Source organism: Cebus imitator, unplaced genomic scaffold (genome assembly GCF_001604975.1).
Source record: "Cebus imitator isolate Cc_AM_T3 unplaced genomic scaffold, Cebus_imitator-1.0 Scaffold426, whole genome shotgun sequence".
Classification (NCBI taxonomy): Eukaryota; Metazoa; Chordata; class Mammalia; order Primates; family Cebidae; genus Cebus; species Cebus imitator.
The window spans coordinates 359,042-368,776 of NW_016107741.1; the positions used below are offsets into that span (position 1 = coordinate 359,042).

The window sequence follows — 9,735 nt, forward strand, 5'->3', positions numbered from 1 at the left end:
AAGGATGGGCAAAACATGAAATGGCATTAGTGGAGTCTCTCTTTATCAAGAGAGAAAAAGCTTTCCAGGACTCCACCTGGCAGACTCTCACTCACATAACCTGGGCACAGCTATCGTATCATGGCTCTAGTTGGAGGAGACCAAAGGAATGCAAGCTGTAGATAGAGGTGGGGTCCACAAATTAAACATTTCTTCCACAATGTGACTGTCTAATTATCAAAACTGTCAATGTAAAAAGAATAAATTTGCTTTCTTCTTTCCTTCTAAACTTTAGAAGAATGTGTCACCATAGACATTGAGAGAGAAAAAAGAATATAGGTCCTACCTCCTAACCCCTTCCCACTCATAGCTTACTATATCTTTCAGGAGGCTAGGAGAAAGAACCACCTTGGGCACTTGCAAAGACTTATCATCCATGCATTGGAGCCATTGCTGATCAAGGTGTTGTCACAGATAGGTCTACACTGGATAAGATCACTTTCCAACATGTCCTAGAGTCTTACACAAGTTTGCAACTACAAGATTCCAAAAGCAGCTGGAGTAGAACCCCTGACCCTCAGAAATTAAATTATTTCTTTGAGTCCAATAGGGACTAATTCCTATGAACTGGGTATATACTTCAGGGCCATGTGGGGAGTCCATAGATTGGAAGGCAAACACACTTAGATCCTAACTACAGAACCTTGGGCAAATTACTGACTCTCTCTGAGCCTAGTATCCTCAACTGTATGATGAAATTAGCCAGGCACATCTTGTACCACTGTTTGGAAGACTTAAGAGTTGGTATGTATATATAATCGCCCAGGAATGGCCTGGTCTATTGTAGCTTCAAGTTTTCTCCTTTCTGCTTTCCCCTTTGTATCAGGTCAGAAGTAAAATCTGTGTGGGAGTGGCCAAGCTACCAAAGGACTAATATAAATAAGAGTTTTCAGTTAGAGGGGTCTTCTAGACTCTTGCACATTGATGCAGGGAGCACAAATTTGCACAACTCCTATGAAAACTAATTTCATTTCTATTTCTCTCAAAATTACTCTTTTTTTTTTAGGCAAAGTTTGGGTCTTTTTGCCCAGGCTGGAGTGCAATGGCGTGATCTCAGCTCACTGCAACCTCCACCTCCTGGGTTCAAGTGATTCTCCTGCCTCAGCTTCCCAAGTAGCTGGGATTACAGGTACCCCCCACAACGCCTGGCTAAATTTTTTGTTTGTATTTTTAGTAGAGACGTAATTTTACCATGTTGCCTTTATTAAGGGCAAATTTATGATTCTGAAAGTCAAAGTGAAATGCACCAATGAAAAATAAATCTCAAGGGGAAAGTAGATAGCACAGCTCTACCTTTCTACCTGAGGATCAAAACTTCCCTACTAAAATCTAGAAACATTTTCTGATTTGATTTATGCTGTTGTAGTTGGTGGTTGTGGTGGTTGTGGTTTATCTTCTTCAGTAAACCATTGCCTTATTTTGAAAAGCAAACATAAACCCAGTGAAGAAAAAACATGGATTGTGGAAAAAGCATTAGTGCTGTCATTAAGTCCCAAGAGAAAATGTCTTACTGGACCAGGTTTCTGAATAATTTCCTTGCCAACAATGACCTTGTTCTGCAGGCTCTCTCTTGCCAGAAGGAGAATAAGCCATCATCCTGAAAATCAGGTTCTACTCCTTGACACCATCAATGGAAATAAATGTCAACATCGCCATATTGGTTTCCTATCCCAGCATAACAAATTACCTCAAATATTATGGCTAAAGAATACACATTTATTATCTCACAGTGTATGTAGATTGCTGCAGTTTTGGCTCAATGTCTCACAAAGTTGCAATCATGATATAAACCGGGCTGTGTTTCTTTCTGAAGCTTGGGATTCTCCTATAAGCTCATTTTGTTTCCTTGTAGCTGTAGACTCCCATGGTCTTGCTAGTTGTTGACTAGGGGTTGCTCTCCATTCCTTGATGCTTGGCCCACTCTATAGCCCTCCTCACACTTCCAACCTTTTTGACTTTGGAAAGGTTGAGTTCCTCTTAACAGCTCACCTGGCTGAATCAGACCCTACCAGATAGTCTCCCTGCTGTGGTTTGAATACTTCACCCCTTCAAAACTCACGTTGAAATTTAACCCCTAATGAAGCCATTCTGAGAGGGGGGGCCTTACAAGGTGATTGGGTCATGAAAGTTCTGCCCTCATGAATGGAATAATCAGTTTATGGATCAATGGGTTAACGGATTAATAAGTTATCATGGGAGTGAGACTGGTGGCTTTATAAGAAGAGAAAAAGACACCTGAGCTGGTACACTCAGTCACCTCACCATGTGATGTCCTGTGCCATTTCAGGACTCTGCAGAGTCCCCACCAGCAATAAGGCCCGTACCAGATGTGACCCCTCAACTTGAGCTTCTCAGCCTCTATAACTGTAAAAAACAAATTCCTTTTCTTTTTAAATTACCCAGTTTCATGTATTCTGCTACAAGCCAGAGAAAAAAGACCAAGACAATCCCTTTTGATTAAATCAAAGTCGATTGACAAGTAATCTAATCATGGGAGCGATATCCCATCATATCCGAAGGCTCTGCCTATGCTTAAGGATCAGAGATTATATATGGGCATATATACCAGGGAGTGGGAATCTCTGGGACCACCTCAGAATTCTGCCCAACTAATTTCCATTTTCTTCTACAACCACAATATCCAAGAGGAAAACAGAGAGGTCTGGCTTCAAGCCCTTTAGTTTTCTTGGCAGAAACTCAGTCACAAGTGATGCATTGCAGATCACTTTTGGCAGTGCCACCTGGGTGCATCTGAATCAGCAGAAAGAGGAAGCTGTTGGGGCTATAGAGGCTTTGGAAGGCTCTTTCACAGTTCTTCCCAATGGCATTCCGTGAAATGCTGAATGCTCCAGGGGATTGTCAGTTGTTTCATTAACACAGAGAGAGACAAGAAAGAAAGGAAGGAGAGAAAGGAAAGGAGGGAAGGATAAATGGAAGAAGGACTAAGAAATTTTTTAAATAATCATTTTCACCAAAACAAAATACCATCTCACACCAGTCAGAATGGCTACTATTAAAAAGTCAAAAAAACAACAGATGCTGTCGAGGCTGCAAAGAAAAAGGGAATGCTTATACACTGTTGGCGGGAATGTATTCAGCCACTGTGGAAAGCAGTTTGGAGATTTCCCAAATAACTTAAAACCGAATTACCATTTGACCCAGCAATCCAATTACTGGGTATATATCCAAAAGAAAACTAATCATTCTACAAAAAGATACATGTATTCACATGTTTATGGCAGCACTATTCTCTACAGCAAAGACAAGAAATCATCCCCAGTGCCCATCAGTGGTGGATTCAATAAAGAAAATGTGGTGCATATACACCATGAAATACTACACAGCCATAAACAGAACAAAATTATGTCCTTTGCAGCAACATGGATACAACTGGAGGCCATTACTCTAAGTGAATTAACATAAGAACAGAAAACCAAATAATGTATATGCTCACTTATAAGTGGGAGCTAAACACTGGATGTTCATGAATATAAAGATGGCAAATCTCAGCATCATGCAAAAGATCCAGGTAACAGATCTGCATGTCTACCCACTGGATCTCAGATAAAAGTTGGAAAAATAATGATAAATAAATATTTTTAAAACCAATCATTTCGTCTATATGTTTATTAAGTACATGTTTAAGGAAGACCTATTGAGCCTAGAACTGGCTGAACTGGCTTAGGTCCTAAGGATGCAGTGTTGGACAAGTGACACATGCAATCTGCCCTAATGGCGATCACGTTATATTACGAAAAACCAGCCCACTGCAATAAAAGTAAGCCAATACATAAAATAGTCACAAAGTAATTTGCACTATTAAAGAAATTCTGTTCAGAAACTGTGTGCTATAGAAGAAAATATGTTAATTCTTTTCTTTGATGCACTAATGATACATTGGTCAGGAGGCTGCATTTGCCAGTGTCATTTTTGCTTTCTGGAGTGTCATCTGTGTTGTGCAGACCACACCTTGGGAAACTGCTCTATTTTCTCTCAGTCCTGGATTAAGATTACAAACTCCTAGCTCAATGTGTCCAGCCACAGACTCTCAGTAAAGATCTCAAAGCAGGACATCTGCAGCTGGCAACAAGTCTCCTTCATCTGCAACGGTCCAGGCTTCCTCCCTGCCAGACATCTGTGGCTTTTCAGTAAATACACATGCATCCCCACGGGGAGGGCTTACTTGTATTTTTATGCTCCCTCTTACAGGGAATTTCTTCTCTCTGAGATTTGCTTCTGCGCAATTGGCTTCTGCTCATCATCATCACCACGCAAGTTTCAACGACTCTGACTCCAGGTCTTTTTATTTTCTGTGCTTCCCTGTTAAATCATGTATTCCTTTCCAGGTACGGAAACTGCATTCTTACTTAAAAGCAAGAACCCAAACTTCCCTTCTCCTCTAGCCAGGGAACTAGTTGCATCTATAGCTCACATATTTCCCATCCATCTCCAAGAGAAACTCAGCATACTGGAAGGCATGTGTAGCAGATGTCTTCCTGGTTAACATTTTCCCAGTAGAAGGCCTGTTAACCTTGAGTACCCAAACTTCAGAGAATGTTCACATTTATCCAATGCAACATTTGTGATGTATTTTAGGCTGCTTGTTGGCATTTTCCTGCAGATCTTTCATGTTTCAAGAACAGACTGCTGACGCTTGCAGGGCAGAAGGTGGTTGTGTCTGTGCCGGGTCTCAGTCCCACTTCTCTCACTGCCGGTGCCTCCTCTACCTACTTGTGATTCTCCATGACAAATGTCCCCTTTTAATTCACCTGGATAAGCTGCCTCTTCGCTACTCCCGGATTCTGATGAGTGCATGGGTGTGGCAGGGGATGACACCCGTTCCCTTCAAAGCAAGCCTCTGTTTCTTCGCTAAGCATGAGAGGCCACTAAAAAATTAATCACAGCAAGTTGAAAAAAGTCTCAGGTAACATCACAAATGCCAATACAGCGAGGAAAGAGGGGCATGGTTGCCTTTAAAAAGGGCTTTTCATTGATAGTACTATCTCAAATGCTCTTCCTAAAAAGAAAGGGTGCCACCTCTGGTTTCAGAGATCTCCTTAATGAGCTTCAATTTTAAAGGAACATGAGGAAGGAGGAGTCTGCAAATGGAAACAAGAAGGGCTACAATGAGCTGGGGCTTGTCAAGTGTGCCCAGGTCCATCTGCAGCACCTACAGAGACTTTGTCAAGGATAGGCAAGAGACGAAGTAGAAGCATTCGAAACAGATACCTTGGGTGGCATAGGTGGCACAATACTATCCCACGAGAGCAAGAAATGTTTGCTTCTAAGGAGAATGTTTTAAGCTAGTGTATGAGTTATCTTTTGCTGTGCAACAAATAACAAACTTAGGACCTTGAAACAACACACACTTGGTTAGCTCACAGTTGCCATGGACCAGGAGTTCAGATACAGTTTAACTGGGTCCATGCCTCAGGGCTTTGCAAGGCTATAATCAAGTTGTCAGTCTGTGGTGTCTGGAGCTGGGGTCCTCGCCCAGGATCGTATGGTTTGGGGCAGGAATTAAGTCCTTGCAGTTCTAGCGCTCAGGCCTTCGTGCTCTCACTGGCTGTCAGGCAGGGGTAAATGCCAGCTCCAGAGGCTACTGTCAGGCCCTAGCCTGTGACCCTCTCACAAAATGATAGCTTGTTTCTGCAGTGCCTTTCAGTTGTTCCAGGAGAGTGTCTCTCTCTCCAGCCTGCTACCATGGAGTCTTATACGACATAATGTAATCATGGGTGAGTGACAACTCATCTTTGCCATCTAAGGTAACGTAATCAAGAGAATGACGTTCATCATATTCACAGGTCTCACCCACACTCAACGGCAGATGATTAGACAGGGCATGCATGACGCATATACCAATCACTGTAGCAGCTTAGGGTTTGGCCTCTCATAGCTAGAGAGGAAGATACAACAAGGTTAAGAGGGCCAAAACCAAGGACAGTCATAAGATGTAATCTACAATTAGTTTAAACTTAGTTTAGCATTTTACATGCAGATGAGAATTCTAGGTCCTCTCAAGTTTACTGAAAGGCTGTACCAAAAAAACTGCAGAGAACCACTCCTAGTCATCCGGGAATACAGGCGCATCTCCTCAGGTTTGGGGTTGCCACCAACTTGAAAATAAGGCAAAGAAGTAGACTCCAAACCGAAGACTCACAGTTGAGTTATGAATTTTAAAATAAATTAAACAAACTTTTTTCAAGCTCCTAAAGAATGTTACCAGGAGCTAGTGCTGATTCACTAAAACCATTCCCTTTAGTCTAACCCCGTTCTTTCTTGATGCAGCCTTCAGTAGGTAGCTGAGAAAATATTGAAAACATAATCCCCATTGACTGTAAGATAACTCACAGAGGTGCTCTTTGTGGGGAAAGTGAAGAAATATTATCTGAAGTAAAGTGCTCTCTGTTTTTTTAACTGCTACACCTAGAAGTGGGTCAGCTATAAAGTGGGATGGATATGAATCTGAAGAACAGCATTTTGCAGTGACAGGAAGGACTGTGCACTCAGCACTGGCCCACTCAATACTAAAACGGATGTTTTGGAATGCTTGTGGATTGCCTATTTTGGGAAAAACAGTTCATAAAATAAATCACTGCCTGGAGATTCAATATCATCCCTACAGGCTTAGCCAGTTGGCAGCAATAAAATCAATTGAGCTTACATATCATATGCTGCCTCGAATACAGTTGACCTTTAACTCAATACTATTTAACGGAGATAGAAGTAAACTCCTCTATATAGGCTCAGAACCCCATCAAGGAAATACTGTATGAGGAATCCCTGGCTTAACAGCTTTCATGTGACAAACATCAATAGCTCTAGTGGCCTTAAGTCACAGTATTAACAAGAGCCCATAGGGAAAATCCACAGTCTACAGAGAGTTACAGCAGCGAGCATTGCCTGTGCCCCACAATGAGAACAGATGGATAAATGGGTGTGTGGGGGGTGTCCTGTGGTCAAATATGTGTGGAAAATGCCCAGTCAAATGAAGTTAAGCAAGTTTCGTTACTGTAATCCTTCCAGATATCAGTGTGTATTTTGACTATCTAAGAGTGGACAATGGTTTCACTAAGAATGTCATGGAACTAGATTCTGGAAGCACTCAGGGAAAAACTAAATCATGGACATAAGACTTCTGGTTTGTAGAGGTCAGTTTTGAGGGCCTGGAAAATTCTGAGTTATTCTGGCTAACCAGAGCACACCCAGAGGGGGACGCCAGATGCAGTGCAGGATATGCTCACAAGGATCTCCCCTGTCTACCCATGGGCACTGCTATTAAGAAACACCTGAGACTGGGTAATTTATAACGAAAAGAGGTTTATTTTGGCTTATGGTTCTGCAGGCTTTACAGGAAGTGTTGCCAGTATCTATTTCTGGTGAGGGCCTCAGGAAGGTTCCAATCATGGCAGAAAGCAGGAGAGCTGACATGTCACATGGTGAACACCAGAGCAAGGTAGGGGAGAAGGTGTCACACACTTTTAAACAATCACATCTCACATAAACTCAGAGCAAGAACTCACTCATTACTATGAAGAGGGCACCAACTCATTCATGAGGGATCTGCCCTCATGACCACCTCCAACCAGGCTCCACCACCTCCAGCATTGGAGATCACATTTCAGCATGAGACTTGGAGGGGACACACATCCAAACCATATCATCCCCCTTCCCATATCTTGCCATATCTCATTTTTACTTGCCTTGCTCACAAGACAGCCTTTTGAGCTGCAAAGGATGAAGTCATGGCATCCTTTCATCCCTTATGGCCTCTCTGCCTTCATATATGCATTACTACCAAGAGATAACACAGTCTCAGCCTCTTAACAAGCTCTCAGTAGGAAACCTGACCATTTGGGAAGCTTTTCCTTCCAAGTATTCATGGGTTCTCAACTTAAAAGCAAGGACATTTAATCTACTCAAGGCTCCTGACACATTCCTGGTTCCCTCCTATGGTAGGTTGCTTCTAAAGCAGCTTCCAAGAATCCTACCTCCCTGTAGAAGCCTCTCTGCCTGTCTGTGGGCTGGACCTAATGACTCACTTTTAAGCAATGGAATATGGCAAAAACAATGTAACTTCTAACATCGGTTGAAAATGTCTATGACCAATCAATAAATACATAAAGTGGATTTATTGTTGCCGAGGGCTGGGATGGGGGTCTTGAGGGCTATGGATTGGTGGATAATAACTAAAAATATATGAAGTATCTGTCTACAGCCAGACCACCCTGAACATGCCTGATCCCAATTGTTCTTGGAAACTAAGCAGGGTTGGGCCTAGTTAGAACTTGGATGAGAGACCACCCGGGAATGCTGGGTGCTATGGACTTCGTATGATAAAATGAAATTTTAAAAATAAATAAACAGATATAAAAATAAAGAGATATGAAGTTTCTTTTGAATGTGACAAAAATGTTTTAAAAGTTATTGTAGTGATAGTTGCATAAATCTGCAAATACACTAATAAACATTGAGTTGTACAAATTAACTGGGTGAACAGTATGGTATGTAAATCATCTCTTTTTTGTAGCAAAACTTTGATCACATTTTATTAAATATAAGCATCTTTAAAAAGCATTTTAACACCTCTTAAATCAGTTTGCATTTTACAATCACTAATGTCTTTTTATCACTGTTAGGATAGACTGAGACCATTTTGAATTAACATTTCTTTATGAGATTTTAGACCACATTGGTGGTGTCAACTCTGAATATAAATCTGCTTGTGGTTCAAATTGTTTTTCCCCTCCCTCTATCTAGTGCTAAGATTGAGACATGCAAATTTCCTTGCTGTTTCTTTTCACATGGTAGTTTCATTTCTTTCTATCTTAGGCCTTTGGTTGTGAGCTACCCTGTAGAGAAGCCCATATGGCAAGGAACCGAAGGCAGCCTTGGGACAACAACCAGCAAGGAACTGAGGCCCTTGAGCCAACAAGCCTGCAAGCAAAGGAATCCTGCCAATAACACGTGTGTGAGCTTGGAATCAGATTATTCTACAGTCAAGACTAAAGATGACCACAGTCCTGGCCAACATCTTCAGATGCCGAGGACCCAGCTAATCAACCCCCAGATTCCTGACAGAGAAACTTGAGACAAAGCCTCTAAAGTGGGGCCACTTGTTACAAAGCAACAGATAATTAGTATGCTTCTTCAGAAGCTTCCTGGGAATCTGATTCCAAAGCAGAGGACCCAGCTAAACCACCCCCAGATTTCTGACATAGAGAAAGTTGAGATAAAGCCTCTAAAGTGGGGGTCATTTGTCACACAGCAACAGATAACCCATATACTTCAAAAGAGTTCCTTGGTCCTCTCAATTTTTTATTCTTTGCCAGACCTCTTTCTAGCTTCCAGAAAGGAACCTTGCAAAAACTTTCTGGGGCAATGCTTCATGAAGGATTATGCAGACCATTCTCACTCCCATTCCTTGCCTCTCACCACTTTCCTCTCCTAGAATGTCCCCTTCTGTCTCCTCAACATGCCTATGATGTTGAGACCTCCTTCAGGCCTTTGTGTTTTTTATGAAGTGCAAAGCCACTTTCCAGCCATACACTCTCTTTCCCAGAGTGATTTTTCCTGTCTGGGAATTTCCAGGGCACAAGGTGACACATTGACCAACAATATCTTATTATCTTATGCTATCTTTTATGTGTAGGTGACCAATCAGGAAGATTTCTTTTTTTTTTTTTTTTTTTTTTT

General features: G+C 41.8%; 1 pseudogene; it reads left to right on the plus strand.

Annotated features, from left to right (window-relative positions):
- The first annotated feature begins 8,249 nt into the window (after positions 1-8,249).
- On the plus strand, positions 8,250-8,368 carry LOC119468414 (annotated as a pseudogene).
- The last annotated feature ends 1,367 nt before the right edge of the window (positions 8,369-9,735 follow it).